This window comes from Lycorma delicatula, chromosome 2, assembly GCF_047948215.1.
Source record: "Lycorma delicatula isolate Av1 chromosome 2, ASM4794821v1, whole genome shotgun sequence".
NCBI classification, from domain to species: Eukaryota; Metazoa; Arthropoda; class Insecta; order Hemiptera; family Fulgoridae; genus Lycorma; species Lycorma delicatula.
Genome location: NC_134456.1, coordinates 23,586,544 through 23,603,285, shown reverse-complemented (window position 1 = coordinate 23,603,285; position 16,742 = coordinate 23,586,544). Strand labels below are relative to the sequence as shown.

The window sequence follows — 16,742 nt, the reverse complement described above, 5'->3', positions numbered from 1 at the left end:
GAATTAGTTTCTATTATTATAAATGACACCAATTATCTGTAACTAAATTAGACGATTAGCGTAAGTAGATTTTAGAAGGTAAATTTACACTAGTTATATTAAAATCCGCTTCAAAAGCTGTCTGATCTGCTCTTACTGAATCTACAATCAAAATCAGTCGGATCTATAGCTACATCTTTTCGGTTCAGTATCCTTCCTCAATTAAGGTTGCAAGATTTGAGAACGCAGTTGAACCATTGTAAGTTAAAGAAAAACAGATAATAAATAATCGCCTTTTCATCAAACAAACTGATAATTGAGATATTCACAGAAATGTCAAAACAAGAAAAAATGTCGTTATTAATTTCCACAAAATTAATCGACTCTGTTATTATGAATTGTAAGAAAATGTAACTATGCTGTTTAAATTATATCTACATTTCATTCTATAAATATAGTCACATTTATCTTAAAAACAAAATCTCTGTAAAAATTTTATGATTGGATTATCTGGCTACGAAATAATAAACTGTGAGAAATTAACTGGTAATTTTTTTCTTATTCAAAGACTCTATTGATCTTCAAGTCAGGTTGATAGATTTGGAGAAAACGACAAAAAATTGCTATTTCTTGAAAGGGCAAAAAAAGATACAGGGTTATGTACGAAAAACTTTCTAATAAAGTTTTCAGAATCGGATGAAAGAATTCCTTTTAAAATTTAAATCGATCAGGATTCTTTTCATAATATAGTAAACATTACCGAGCGGATTAACTGTAAAAATGTATGAACCGTAATCGAGAACAATGAGTATATCGCCTATATACCTGACTTTAATCAGTAAATTCTCTGGTCTTCAGACCTTTAAGAAGAAGTTAGTCTGATATTTTGCAAAATGGAAGCCAGTACAAAAACTACTACCAGAACTGTTAACTAATTTTCTTTCCTTACAGATTTAATCCCTTTTAGTACAAGAAAGAATCTACAAAGTTTTGTTAATATTTAATTACTGAAAATCCTTTGTGGCCTCTTTCTACGTCTAATTAAATATAATACATAAAAATAGTTTCATATAATTAAATGGAGTCAACGTACTATTTCCAATTTATGTAAGATATGATACACATTCGTATATGTAAGTACGAACAAGACCGCGATCATAAGATGCATAAGTATCAATAGATCGATGGTATCAATTTTTTTTGAAGAGAAATAAAAGGTTTATACACCTGAAAGAAAGCATACTTCAATATTTTATGATGAAAAAACTAATAATTTTATCTATAAAAATTATATATTCAATCTGTCTCAAGAATAGACTTGTTATGGCCGATTCTTAAAGACAAATAAATTACATTTTTAAAGTTTTCACGTTTCGTTAAAGTGAATTGAATACCAAGGCTGAAATCAATCACCCTTAAATAACAAAAAAAGTACAACTAAAGAACAGGGTTATTACTTCATAAATATATATTATTACTTCATTAAATACAGGTAAAATCAGTAGTATACGTATTTACGCGTGGGCATTGGGGATCTTAATCATTAATTTAACAGGAAAGGTTGACTGACTCCTACCCCACTAGCGATTTGAACCGAGGTCAAAATTGTCAGTTTCCGTTCACCGAATCAAAGTCCAACAATCTGACTACTACGATCGAAGTTCAACTTTCTAGACAAACTCCGAAGGAAACAAATTAATTATTAACCGAATAAAATTAAATTAATTTTCCAACTAAAAATTTATTAGATAGTACTGAAAAGTATTCGCGCATTTAAAACTAATATTATATAATTACAACATATAAAATTTGCAATAAAACTAAAAAGTTTAACTTATTTTAAATTTACTTAATAAAATGTAAATAAAAGTGAAAACGTTCATAATTTGTTCAGCGTAGTTTATTTTATTAACCGTCCTTACTTATTCTATTTAGTCTTGCAAATTGCACGAGACGAAATACAATAAAAAAGATCAAGTGATAAAAGTGGTGCCACAATACACTTATTAGCAAAAAACTCTTGAATTTTTCAAAGTGTAACTTTATCAAAAGTTAAACAACCAGAAAAACGTCTTCATCACGTTAACAACCAACAGATAAGACAATTTTTTTAATTTAAAAAATAACAAACGTAGATTATACTTTATTTAAATCATAGCACGAATACTATTTTCACCTCAGAGAAGGAGAAAAGGGATGTGTTTATTCGGTTTATATATAGCACGTTTCCGATGATGTCTATAACATCACATCTATAGGAGATATAAATCGATTTCGATGCAGTCTTTTTTTCTAATAAAATAACAAAATAAGCATTTAATTATGTACCAGTAAGGTGAAGCATACATCCGAGTTGGATAAATTAAATTCAAGAAAATACTGCATGAAACTGAATGGATTACTATTTTCAATTATATCGATAATTCTTTTAATTTCTGAAGGAATTTCCATTAGAGAGTTTTGGGAACATAACAACATGTAATTTATCAGTTTATGCTGTTGAAGGATACTGAAGTAAAACATATGAATAAAGAGATTTAAAAAAAATAAGAGAAATTTTTTTTAAAACGTTTTTCTTCTTTCTACATGAAGAGAAAGAAGAAATTAAATTTTGATAAAATACACAATAAAATATCTTATAGAAGAAGAGAGAAATTTGAGGCAGATTTTGTAAACGGAATATCTGGATTGGTAGACCACGTATTAAGATACCAAGGTTCAATTAATTTGGTAGCAGAAGGTAAAATCTGTAAAGAAAGAGAAATATTGGAATATATAATAAACACAATTGAAGATTTAGAATTAGTAAAAGTGTTGAAATTAAAAAATTAATCCAAAATGGAAAGAAATGTAGAATATTGTCAAACCAATCAATAGATGTTGACTGGTAAAAAATAGAATGAATAACAGATCTCATTTTACCTCTCTTGTTATTTTATCTATAATGATGATCCTTTTTTATATCTAAAAAACAAAATGTCACATAAAAACCGGATTCATATTTCGACACAGGTTCTATGAAAATAATATACGTCGGAGAACGTGGTTAATTAACGTAAAATAATTTTTATCAAAAATTTAAGTCATAACGGATAAATGATTTTAAGAACTTAAATGAGTTGAATCACCAAGAATGGTTTAAAGAATTGAAAACGTTTTGCAGTAAGTTTTTAAAAACGTTTTAAAACGAATTTTGGATCGGTTTCTTGTTATAAAAATTTATATTTCTTAATTAACCACAGGTCAAAAACAATAGAAAAAGAATATTTTGTCAAAACTTAACAAGTGATCCTAAAAAGGAAGCTGCGTAAATTATTTAAAGATTTGATTTTTTTAAGGAGCTCGAAAGTAAAATATTTTAAAAAGCGGTTAAAATGGACTTCAAAAATGTTGACAATAAATAAAAAAATTGAAAGGTATATGAATCTTGTCAAAATCAGATTCTAAAAAACGTATTGAGTGTTAACTCTGAAGAACGTTATCAGGAGAGAAGAAGAAATCAAGAAACGAAGAGAAGTGGATGGATTTTATAGATCTAATATACTGAAGGCAGGCCACGTTTGGAGTATGTAAAACAAATTGTTGGGGATGTAGGATGTAGAAGGTATACTGAAATGAAACGACTAGCACTAGATAGGGAATCTTGGAGAGCTGCATCAAACCAGTCAAATGACTGAAGACAAAAAAAAAAAAAAAAAAAAATATATTGAAAAGCGACAATTAACTTCAATAAATAGCAACAAATTATCTACGAAGATACATAAATAATGAGTTTTCTATAAGAAAGGAAGCCCGTGAGGCTACGTGAACTGGGTGGTAAAAATCGAGGCATCAAAATTTTCAAAAGGGATATGTGAAAATTTGTACAATGATAGAAAATTATGACGTGATGATTAATCAAAGGCAACAACTCTCTCTCTCTCTCTCAATATATATATACACACACAATTAATTATCATTTAAGTATGATAAACAAAAATTTAATTTGTTTAAAAAAAAAATAAAAACCCTATCATAAATAATAACATTACACGCACATATTATATTCCATCGTGCTCTGCAGAAAAATGTAATTATTTTACATATAATTATGTACAAGAGAATTTAACAAAATTTGAGTAATAGGGACCGCTTGTACACTGGTCTCCTACGGTATCCCAATGTTCTCCAGAAAGTTGCAGGTGTGACAGAAAAATTATTTTCATCCATTAACATATAAATAAGAAAAATATTTAATTTCATTTTAAGCAAATAATAAAATATAAGTGCGTTATTTTTCAAATACAACCAACAATGGATGTAATTAAGCGTTCGATTGAAAAATACTTCGTCTAATATTTACGATTCAGAAACTCAAATGAAATTTGATCTCAGTTACAATCCCCCCATTCATATAACCTGTTTACAATATGAAATTGATAAATTAAAAATCTTTAAAAAATAATTAATAATTTAATGGATTCGTTGTAAATAATTTTTTTACCGTGTGAAAGAATTATCCTCAGCGGGAAATCAAATCAAATTTATACTTATGTGCCAGAATAATAATGACAAATACTAAGACGCTAAATATCTATTTAGTACAAGGACTCATTTTTTAATTTAGAAACCTTTTAGCAAACCAGAAATATAAAAAATATATTTTATTACAAATTGTAAAAACTACTTTTTTTAAGAGGAAAGAAAGAATGTGCTGAACACAGTAAAGTTATTTGAATATTTGGAACCAACAACATGGTTTACCAACAAATAGAGCAAGTCTTATAAGTACGTATACAGTGATTTGGCAGCAACGTAAGCGCAACTCTAACCAATCCTATCACCATCTTCTACAGTAAATTTCACTTTACAATTACGAGTATACTTTCAATGCCTGTTTCCATGACCTCCTTCTTCTTTTCTTCCTTAACAGAGCCTGTCAGCTGAACATCTACGCTGGAATTTCATTATTCTCCATGCTCCACGTAGTAATATCAGTTAAGTCTGCATACAATAGATGAAATCTTACATTTAAAAATATGTATCGATCTATATCAACGGTAATTATTAATATCTGTAAGTAATATACCTGTTTGAAAGCTGCAAAGCTTGACACACCGCCTTACCTCTTTAAAGACTTGGTTTCAAAAAATATTCATAAAATCAACTTTGGTGTAAATTTAAATGGATTTTAGTTTTTTCTTTTACCTATGCTTCCAAAACCATGCACAAAACATCAAGAAATTTTTTTTCACCAGACGAACGAAAGATCCAGAAAGAACTTTAAGAATATATTTAACATTTTATTACTCTCTTTTAAGTCCCCATAAAAATGTTAATAGAACGCAACCCCAAAATAAATTTCATCAAATCAACAATTGAACCATCTGACTGTTACGTTTCTTGTTCTGTTTTGCTGAAAATTTTAAAGCCATTTGCCTAAAATTGATTTAAAATATGAATGCAGAAAGTTGTATAATAATTAGTTTTTTCGTAAACTTTTCTTTAAAATACATCCTAAGAAAGAAAGTAACACAAAATCACATCAAAAAAAGAAACGTTAAACCTCAGTGAAAAAATTAATATAACCCAATGATGCCATTTAAAAAATCTAATGTGGACCAAATGACTTCCTTGTACACCTGCCTATTAAATTACATAAACATTTTTTTTTTTTTTTTTTTTTTTTGATGAAAAGGACAAAAATTTTATTTCATTAATAACTTCTCATATTTTTTCATTTTTTTTTTATTGTTATTGAATTATTATTTATCGTAATTTTATTTTATAATCAGAGGTTAATAATTATTAATAAATCAATATATTTAAATTAAAAAAAGGTTAAAAAAAAGGAGGTGAAGTCTGATTCGAATCGATGTGCCTTCCTCTTGTACGATCCAAATATTTAATTAATTAAACTTTTATTTGGCTATTATTCTGGGACTAATGAAAATAAGTACCACTTATGATATACCACTGAAATTCTTTCAATGAGGGCTTGTTACTGCAATTAAGAAAAAGTCCAAAATACAATTTTTTGGGGATTTTGGGTACGACGCGGCCTCAACACAGCGACTGTTACTGTATGTAGGATGCGACTGGTTGTACCTGCCTATTTGACAAAAAAACATAAAATTAAAAATTAAAAAAAAAGAGAAACGAAATACGGTCACTTCGTAGTGGTTTTTGTCGGGTAGCGCTAAGAACCGGGCAAAATATATTTTTATCCGTACGACGTACGGGTAACCAGTTATAAATAATAGTTTTAAGATGCAGATCGGCTGTTTTGAAACCTAATTCTTAAATCAATAAAAGTTTCGGGTCCTATACTGACCAAACTGTTGCTCTGAAAAAATTACAATTCTCTGTTTTTTATAATGTGAACCGGCTTTAATTTTTATTTATCATTATTATTCTCACAAGCAAGAGTTTAATGAACACAGCGGGTCCAAGGGGCAGGGCCATCTGGCTAAACATCTCCTGACCGCGATGAAAAACGAAAGTAACCATGTAGCGCGGGTGAAGCCGCGACGGGGAAGTTCTATTTTTTTTTTTTTTTTGAGCTTGTAAATATTCTTCAGATATATATAATTTAAAAAACACTTTCGAGGTTTTTTGAAGTTCGATTTTTTAAGGGGTGCGACGGTGTACGGCGCAGCTCAACCAATACAGCCACTGTTACTGTATTTGCGGTGCCACTAACTGCATCTACCTCTTGTTAGTTGACTAAAAAACATAAAGTAAAAAAACAATGGCGCGATGGGAAACTAAGTAATTATATAGCTCGGGAAAAACCACGAGGGGGAATTGTATAAATAAATAAATATATATATATATATATATAACCTATCTACTAAAGATTTAACCGTAATTTGTTTTTCTTTAAATAAATTAATATAATGGGATCACTTTGAAAAATAATATAATCACAAAAAATAATAAATAGCTTGCTTTATTTTTAACAAAAACTAAATTAAGTTATTTATTTAAGTGGATGCTTAGTAGTTTCGTATAACCTAAATATTAACTACATTTGGCTGTAGAGATAATCAGGTTCAACATTTCTAAACAAAAAACTATGTGTAATTCCATTTGATTGGTGTCTGGAACCATCCGTCAATGACTAGATAAACCGTTAGACATTATCAGGCGATGATAAACCACCATTTGATGTCCTTTAGTTTGTATAGCGCAGTAAGCTACAACAATCGTTATCAGGCTATTTAAGTTTAACAGAATAGCTCGAGATAAGGTTATCCTGCACGATACGAGACTCGTATACGTGGCAAGGAATTCATTAACATTAAAAAAAATATATCTCTTATTACACTAGGTTTTAAAAATCTAATTAATACAACGAAATTAATCTTAAAGACTCTTTTCAAATAATATTCTGTAGACTTAAACTATGTTCAACTGGTCCTAGAATTTTTCGTACAGAATGAAGTACAGAACCTTCCAACAGCTTTTCAACATTGTTATTTGCCTTACTAATGTTATTGTTTTCACTATTGTTATATTGCTATTTACTACATATCTTCAGAACCATTATGGTTTTTTCTTTTTTAAGGATTTATGTAATTTTCTTCGAATGTAAAATTACTTCAACATAAACTGAACAGGAAAAAAATGTATTCCATCAAAATAACAGTAATTAATTCTCTTCCTCAAAGAATTTCTTTCCATTCAAAGTTTATAAGAAAAAATGTCATCGATATCTGTTGAAAGTTATAAAACAAATTTGCATACGATAAAATCATGCATACGAAATCCCGGATGACAAAGATAACGCAATGTTATCAATTTACTCATTTGTAGAAAAAAAGGAGCAGTTGGTAGAACACAGAGTTATAAATTGTTGTTTTTCAACCGACCATAAAAATTATTTCCGCATCGTAGAGGCTAAATATTAACCTAGTATGTAGGTTAACATCTTTAAGTACAGGATAAGAACTACTTTAAGAATAAATGAAAAAAGGATTACTTAAAATTATTTAACCTTAATTCCATGCTGACTTCAACAAATCGAGATTTAAAGAATTCAATCAGTACTGTATTTTAACGGGGCTTCTTTTATAGATTAATTTTATTTATTTTTTTAAATTAATTTTTTATTTAAGTACGGGTTTGAATACAAAAAACAATTCAGCCTCGAATGAATAAAAGCTGTTCTCAATAAACACAAAACGCAAAAGTGAAAAACCTGCGTTATGATAAAAATAGGAAAGAGGAGTGCTATGTAAGTAGAAAAAACTATAAATGATCTCGGGAATGCAGAAACGTGTAGTAATTTTTTACTGTAAGTTTTCTGAATAATTTTTTTTAATTTTTGTTTGAAAATATTTTGAACGGAGAGCAGAGTATACCATTACTCTACAAAAGTTTTATACTTAAAAATCACGACAATAATGAAAAAACGATAATATACAACTATTATATTAAAAATCATCTGTTTAAAAAACTTATAGTGAGACCACTAGAGGAAGTTGTCCTAGAAAATAAAAAATAACCACAGAAATCGATGGGTTAAGTAAAGAGTACATATATATGAACAAGAGATGTACATATATATATATATGTATAAGGTACATATATTTTTATGTACGAACGTAAGTAAAAAAAAATGTACTGATCAAATTGAGAACATCCTCTTTTTTGGAGTCGATTAAAACACAAAAATATATTACGTTCATTTAAATAATACATTTTACCAAGTATTTTTCACGGATATTTGAGATGTCATTTTCCTGAACTTAAAAATAATGATAAAGTTAAAATATGCGTATAGTAAACAACGGTGTTTGGATCATGGATTACAAAAGTTTATCAAATTGGTGAACAAAATAATAAAGTCTTTGCAGCCTTTTAGATATTATAATTGATCTCTTCAGATCATTGAAGTTTACAATTAATTAATCGGGCGTGATTAATAACAGGATGGATGAATGCTTATTTACATCACGTCCTACTTTCTTTCTGTAATCCACTAAATTGGTGTTAAGAACAGCATCAAGCAGTAAAAATTAGCCCAAACCCTCTCACCTAATCCCAGGAAATAGAAACATTAAAACTTAATTAAGAATGCATAATGACATTGTTACGACAGAGTAATTCAATATTAATAAAAAATTAAAAAAGTCTTTATGACACATCTCACAAGTGAGTTTTTAAACATGGATTCGTTTAAGGTGCATGGACCTAAAAGGAAAACTTTGTAACAGACTTCTGTTAGATGGTAATCAATTGTCCTTCCTTTCTTCATGAAGTGTAATAAATCAAATTATGATAATTATTTCGTAATGTAAAAATGAGTCATAATTCCTTATGACTCATAAGTTATATAGCATCTATGACTTATAAGTCGCTATTAGTACAAAACAATTTTTCATTCCTCTTATACTGCCGCAATATATCTTAAGAGAGATGTAGGCGTCATTTATAAATGTAACAGATTTTCTTTTATTTATAAACTGTGACATAAGTAAATTTTATCCGATTATTTTTTGACTTGAAAAGAATCAGATGAATAAAAAGAAGATAGACTACAAATGACATTTAAATTTTTAAGACTAGTCTAATCTGCCGGTACAAATTTTCCTAAAAACCAAAGGATCTCTTATCATAAATTGGAACCGAACTACAAGAACTAGTCAGATGTTTAAAAAAAAACCAGTAGGACGTGTTCTAAGAAAAATGATCTAACTTATACGTAGACTTTTCTATGTAAAAATTACATGGAAAAGGCAGAACCCACAGTCTGCACGATTAAAATGATCTTATCACAGAACCTCGGTACTTCAATAGTATATGGTACTTCACCAGGGCTAGTCAGATGATGTGTCTTGAATCATGCGTCAGAGGTTCGTCCCCTACTGCTGTCGTCGATGTTTTATCCCCACCATACGCCTCTCCTCTACCATGATGTGTTCAAAAGCACACAACCGGCAGAGCGAATCCCACATGTTCGTTTTCTATATTCGAGAATGCTCTCGTTAAATTAACATTTATAAAATAGTTTACAAATAAAAATTATTTTATTAAAAGTTAAATTTACCGGCCCTAATGGTAAATCAGTATTATTATAATTTAGTCGTTATTTCTTTTTTAAAATATATACATGCGAAAAAAAATTAAAACAACAGTCATAAAGAAAAAATCTATCGTTAAGTCCTTGATATAATACACTTCATTCTCATGACACGTAGTAATGCAATTAGTACTCACTATCATGAGATTGTGCCATACATCCGTGCTGAAACACAAAACAGGCTCGCGCGCACTCACACAATTCAATAAATTATACATTTAACGATAAAATCACGAATAATTTATAAACCCAAATATTACTGAAAAAGTAACGAAATATTGTATATAGTAATAGATCTATTGAGTTTTTGTTGTAATTTTAAAAGCTCAAATTAGTAAAAGTAAAATATTATAGTAATTAAAAATACGAAATTACATACTTTTATAATTATCTTAACAAAAAAATTACAAAAATAATAATAAGATATAGATAAATATTTAAATACAGTAGTATCCAACTACCGAATTAAAGGAAGTAACCGATAAATTTCCTTACAAATTGTTTAAGTAAAAGTAATTTAAATTAAATTACGGTACACAATGTATAATTTTGACTACTATTACAACAAAACTGAGTTCAAAGTTTACTAAAATAATGATAATATATTTAAAAAGTAGTCATATAAACTCCTAGACCTAATTAATTAGGAATAAAACTAATTATTTAACGTCTCATGAATTTGATGTTTCAGCAATAAAAAAGCATTCTTGAGCAAATAAAGTAAAATAGTTTGTAAAATGTTATTAATTAAATAAAGAAGCTATCAAAATATATGTGTAATTAAATTTATAACTATCGTGTAAAATAATATTTCAAAAGAGCAATGATTTATTATAATACGTAAATAAATATAATCAAAACGAAATATTTTTAGATCACAAGTTTATCGATCGAATAAGAAATAAATAAATTACTAATCTGAGATTAAAAAACAATCAAAATCGATGCGCGATTAGAGGTTTAAAATACTGTTTAGATATCTATATAACCGATTAGTAAGATAATAATTAATAACGTGTTCGGTATCAATTTACCGTTTCTGTTGTAAATTATACAGCTAAAAGGAATAAGTAAATGTTTAAGACGGTAAGTGAAATTCAACGAAAGACAGTTGTTCGTTTAACGAGTGAAAGAGGATGTGACAAACCTGGCAAGTTGGTGCGGAACACAGCAGAATGGAGGCCGTTCTCGTCGTCACCATCAACGTCGTCCGTCTGCCGGCTGAGGAGGCACAACGAGCAGCTGGCACTGCTAACACACAGACAACGGCAATCTACCGACCTTCCACCACTGCAGACTCACCGCCCCGTATATCGATAGCACAGCATAGAGAGTCGTCGCCTGCCTGCTTGGTCGCTGAGCTGGAGAGTTCCTGCGCCTCGTAACAGCAACAGCTGCTGCCGTTTGCGCCCCCCGCCAGTGGACTCACCCGACCCGCTTACCTTATCAACCAGAATCTTCTCCGCGATAACAACACTCCCAGAAAGACGATGATCAAGCCGTCACAGCTCTCTCTTACCGCAAGACCTTGTCGCTCAAGGAAATCCAGCCTACCCGAACTCAACCAACGGAAAGTCTGAGGTCGACGTTCTATCAGAATCGCCAAACCGATACCGTATATCACCGATGCATAAGGAAGAGACTGTATTTTATAGAACAATAAATTAATTATAACAGTACAAAAAAAATATGAACAACTTATAATTTACTTAGTACGATTTGAACGAAAAAATATTAAGTAAAAAAAAATAAAAATAGTTTTCAAATAAATTTTTTTTATTAATTAGTCTCCATTTTAAGTTCCATTTAATTTTCACCAATTATCAAAAAAAAAAAAAAAAAAAAAGGTAATAAATGAATAAAAATACCATACACCTAGTATTTTTTTAATTAAAAAAAAAAAAATTGTGTAGTCAAAAGATAAAATGGAAACCTATTTCAAATTTTTTTTAAAAGGTAGTAATATACTAAAATAAGTCATCACTAAACCGCAATTTTAGTGCATAACATGTTAAAAAACACATTACATCCCTCTCTCACGTTTACACGCACTCTCTCACTCGCTCCCTCGTCCATCTCTCTTGAATCAAAGCTCTTACAAATTCGTGCGTATTTATATCTAATATACGTAACAGAAAAATTTCTGAATTTCATTAAGATAAATAAATCATCTCGTAATTGATCTTTTTTCTTGATGACATCGCCACATAAGCTTGAAGCTTATGCATGGGATATGGGAATGGACTTTTGTACTGCATGAAGATGCCATGCCTGACCGAGATTTGAACCCGGGACCTCCGGATGAATGGACGAAACTCTACCACTCCGCCATAGAAAAAAAAAACAGACTAAAAGAAATGAGAAATGTTACGGTTAGGGTACTAGTACTGTGGAAGGTGCTACTGGCTATTACTAATGACCAAGTTTTTATTCCAGGCGTGCAAGGAATTTTTGGAAAATTAAAGTAAAATTTTTGTTTGCAATAATTTTCACTGCTTCTAATAATTTAATCATGTCATTTACTCAACCTCCATTCATCGAGATAAGAATTTTCTCTTTACAGTTATATTCTACTTAAAGATCCGTAAAAATAAAATTATAGAAACCATGAAATTTATATATATTAATTACGTGACAGTAGTAGCGTTCCTGTCTATATCTGGAAAGTCTGAATCGAATCCCGGTAAGGTCTGGTGCTACAAAAGTTACCTCATATCATAAATAGATAGGATAACTATTATTGAACCTCAGCCTGTTGTTACCTGTTTGAATAAACAAATAACTCCGAGGAAACAAGACAACTGCCCCTCTAAATTGTTGCCTAGGCATAACTCTATGTTATGCATCAATTAAATAGAAACGAAAAATATTCCAATAATATTTTTACTACCAGATATTTATGACTGAGGATCTTTAACTGAATATAATTACGAATACATCTGTTAAATTTAATTATTATAAAAAATGTACATCATTTAAATAAGCACACACACGCGCGTACAATATATGGAGCGAGTTAATAAATTAAGGGTTATAGACTATTTATAAGTAATTTAAACACCACTCCACCGAACATCGTGGTAGAATGGTAGCTTCTCAGTCTTTCATCAAAAAGGTTCCGAGTTCAAATCCTGGTCAGGCTTAGAGTTTTCATATTTTTAAAAAATTTCCACTTCGTATTCCAATCAACAAGCATTGAGGTTATTAAGTGAAATAAACATAGGGAAAAAATGCAAACCCTTCGTAAAAATATATTTTGCAGTTATACTAGTTTCTCTTTATTGAATAGTCATTTTTTAGTAGCGAAAAAAGTAAGAAAAAATTTCTATGAGTGATTTGTAAAATGGTTCCATACATAGGATGATTCTTATTTCCTAACAAAAAAAAAAGGGTTAGAAACAGAATTAACAAAAGAATAATGAATATGTATGGTTAAAAATAGAAAAAAAGGGAACACCACCCTAATTTTTTTTTTTTTTTTGGATGAACCATAAGTTCATAGCAAGTTTAAAGGGAAGAAAAGAAATTTTAGCAATAAACAAAAAAATTCATTCTAAAGAAGCTTCTTCACAAATTCTTTTCTTATTTTGCAATCTCAAGACTAAATATTAAATGTAAAATTATTAAATGCATGTGTATTTTTAAGAATAAAAAGACAATAGATGAAAATGTTTTTAAAAACCCAAAACTGTTTTTATAAATAAAAACATTATTCATAGAAAACAAAAACAATCATACAATACGGATCAGTTCAGATCTAAATAGTTAAAGAACAATCAAAAGTTAACAGTCAAAGTTAAAGATATGAGTTATTAAATTTTTGTTACGTTTCTTGTTAACCATTCATTAAAAACTCTATAAAAAAAATATTTAAAAAAAAAATTATATCCTAATTTGACGTACAAAATTCATCCCAATATTTATTGAGAGATTTTCATAAACTGAAAAACACTCCTTCAATAAAAAAAGTACAACGTTTTATCTACAATCAATAACATTCCAGCTCTCTTCAAAGAGCTTAACGGAATGAAAAAAGTAATCTTCATTTTAAAATAAATGGTATTTTAAATAATCGATGCAAGGACAGAATCGTAGACGTCAAGCTGACGTAATATTACTTTACATTTAAGAGTTGTACATTAAACGTTTGAATCTGATCACGCATCATTTTCTAATTTCCTTCGTTACTACTATTTATTTAATCTTAGATTATCTTATTACCTTATCGTAAATACAAAAACGAAATAATTGTTAAATAATAATCTAATTATCACAAATAAAACTGATTAATTTCAGCGATGACTGTCTGCCATCTTCACGAAGTTAGCTTGATGTTGTTTGTACGAAGATTTCATGATCAGTATTATCAATCTTTTGACCTAATCCAATTCTATTTTTTATTTTTTTTAACACAGTTAAGACATACGCCTCATAAATTTAACGTAACAAAATTATATGCCATTAGGCTATTTAATATCACCGGATAAATAAATCATGTAAAAATAATAATTTACAGAATAAATAAGATAACGTTAATAAAAATATTAAAAAATAAATAAAATATTTATGATCTAACGTAGATAGAAAACCGGCTACTAAACAGCAGTTCATCTTAGAAATTATTTGTTAACTGAGCGCTCTAACAGTAAGAGATCCTTCAGTGGTCGGTTCAAAGGATCAAACACAAATTTAATCTTAATACAACCAGATATACTCAATGTAAATACTTGTACATGCTTACACTGGCTCTTTCTCCTGGTAAGGTTCAAATAAAATATACTGTAGCGGTACTTAATCATAACTTAAAGCGGCATTTATTAAGTACGGGCTTCATATTATTTGATTTTAAGACTAGCAGGTAAATGTTTGCGGTAATGATTTTCCTTAAAAATAAATAAAGATAACAATAAGCTTATAGTATACAAAACAATTTTTTGTCAGCGACTGGTTTGATGCTACTTTTTATTCTTTTCTGTTCTGCTATAATTTTTTTAATCAATATATTTACCACATCCTAAAACAAAACTTATTTGTTTTATGAATTTCACTCTTTCTATTTCTCTACAGGTTTTACTTTCTACCATTCCTTTATTAGCAAATTAACCTAAAAAAAACTAAAAATATCTTAGGTTCATCTGTTTAAACTACTTCATCTTTTTATAAGATTTTGACACAAATCTCATCTCTCTCTTATTCCTCTCAAGACCTCTTCATTTTAAATATTATCGATCCATCTAAGTTTCAACATCCTTTGAAACACAGCATTTCTAAAGCCATTATTCCTTTTTTTCCTTCTATTCATAATTCATAGTTCTGTATAGGAAAAATATTTTTAAACTCCATACAATTTACTTTCAAGAATTTCTTTTTAAATTCTTAGGTCTATAATTAATATTAGCAGGATTACGTATTTTTTGCATGAAAAAAAATAGGATTTTCGACTTAAAAATAGGCCCATCGTTAATATCAGTAATTTATTTAATACTTATGCATATTATTAAGACTTGTTTTATTTACAGCACGATATAAAAAGGTGTCTAACCGTTACGATAGATTTATCACATCAACTTATGATTCTGAATGTAATCTAATAAAAATAGCTTATAATATGGCCATAATAATTTTAATTATGGAGACTATTATATCAGGATATAATAAAAGGAACTAACCTTACTGCTACCGGTCATTTTACAATCCTTTTGGATTTTATTATTTTTCGAATAAATTTTTTCAATTTTTATTTATTATTTTTTTATAATCTCATTTTTTGAGTTTAAAAACTAAAACGTTGATTATAAACATATGGAATATAACGGTACATGATGGCAACCATTTGGATTTAAATCTGAGGAACAGGTTAATCATTATGAAATTTGGTGAGATAAAACGTGTGTGTATATTCAATTCCACTGTTTTTTTTTTGTTTTTTATTGTTATTGAATTATTATTTATTATAATTTTTACGATCAGAGTTTAATAATTACTAATAAATCAGTATATTTAAATTGAAAAAAAGTAAAAAAAAAAAGAAGAAAATGAAGTCGGATTTGAATCGATGTTTCCTTGTAAGATCCAAATATTTCATTAATTAAAATTTGAATTGACTGTAACTCTGGAACCAATGAAAATAAGTACCACTTATGATATATCGTTGAAAATCTTTCAATTATTATTCAATTCTTATTACTGCCGTTAAAAAAAAGTCCAAAATCCGTTTTTTTTTTTTTTATTTTGGGCTTTTCTAGATACTTTTGTTCCAGTCGATTGCAATCAAAAGGGGAGGTGTATAACTAGGTGTTACAACAATCCTAAATCCAAAATTTCAACATTCTACGGTTAATCGTTTTTGAATTATGCGAGTTACGTACATACGCACATACGTACAGACGTCACGTCAAAACTGCTCAAAAAGGATTCAGGGATGGTCAAAACGGATATAAACTGAAATTAGAAAACTTTTCATTCGATTTATTTCCAATGATATTTTTTTATAAACAATTTTTTTTTATCTCCCCAATAAATACTCCAATTGTTATATAAATTTAATACATCCAAACCAAATTGCATGGCTATAACTCAAACTAATCCTAAAATATTAATTAGAATATTAATAAAAAAAAATTTCAAACGAAAATATTTTGTACCATTTGAACAAAAAAATAATATATTTTTTTAATGAATGAGCGGTTATCAACAG

At 28.8% G+C, this 16,742-nt stretch overlaps 1 protein-coding gene across 1 annotated transcript in view; it reads right to left on the bottom strand.

The window, feature by feature from the left end:
- LOC142320558 (uncharacterized) overlaps window positions 1-11,341 on the bottom strand; it is a 135,487-nt gene extending 124,146 nt beyond the window's left edge. The window contains exon 1 of the mRNA XM_075358473.1: window positions 11,193-11,341. The gene's annotated coding sequence lies outside the window, so the exon portion shown is untranslated. The remainder of the gene's footprint in view (window positions 1-11,192) is intronic.
- Between the last annotated feature and the right edge of the window lie 5,401 nt (window positions 11,342-16,742).